Genomic DNA, 929 nt, shown 5'->3' with positions numbered 1-929 from the left:
TGGTAAAGTGGGGATCTGAACCCATATCTCCCAGGTCCTAATTCAACACTTTAACCATTATACCAAGCTGGCTCACTCTTCAGCAAGACTCACTGACTTCCTGTAGGACAGCCCCTAATAGGCATGCTTAGGACTCCAGCCTCAGAGACCTTTTTTGACATGCAGCAGGGGGGGATTTTCCCCATTCTTATACAAAGGCAAGATTTTCTTGATAAATGTTAACAGCACTGGAGTGGTATCCAGAAATCCTCTGCATCAGTGAATTTCAAACTGGGGGATAAGCTCCTAGGCTCGTTTGGGAAGCTGCAAGCTGCTGACAGGCCCAAGGGCAACCAGTGAGTTTCATGGCACAGTGGGGATCTGAACCCATATCTCCCAGGTCCTAATTCAACACTTTAACCATTATACCAAGCTGGCTCACTCTTCAGCAAGATGCAAGTCTCACTGACTTCCCGTAGGACAGCCCCTAATAAGCATGCTTAGGTCTCCAGCCTCAGAGACCTTTTTTTACATGCAGCAGTGGGGGATTTTCCCCATTGTTATACTAAGGCAAGATTTTCTTGATAAATGTTAACAGCACTGGAGTGGTATCCAGAAATCCTCTGCATCAGTGAATTTCAAACTGGGGGATAAGCTCCTAGGCTCGTTTGGGAACTTACTGGGTGTTCCTTAGATCCACGTGGGGTAGCCGTCTTGGTCTGAAGCAACATAACAAAATTTGAGTCCAGTGGCACCTTTAAGACCAACAATGTTTAATTCTGGATATAAGCTTTTGCATGCATGCACACTTCCTCAGATACATTGAAATGGAACTTAACATACACATAGGTAGAGGGTGACCAGTAAATTAATGTAGAAGAAGAAGAGGAGGAGGAGGAGGAGGAGGAGGAGGAGGAGGAGGAGAGTGGAATTATAGCCCGCCACTCCCT

The sequence above is a fragment of the Gekko japonicus genome, unplaced genomic scaffold, assembly GCF_001447785.1.
Source record: "Gekko japonicus isolate JY-2015 unplaced genomic scaffold, Gekko_japonicus_V1.1 scaffold1800, whole genome shotgun sequence".
Lineage (NCBI taxonomy): Eukaryota > Metazoa > Chordata > Lepidosauria > Squamata > Gekkonidae > Gekko > Gekko japonicus.
The sequence above is the reverse complement of the archived record's forward strand: the minus strand, read 5'-3'. Positions refer to the sequence as shown.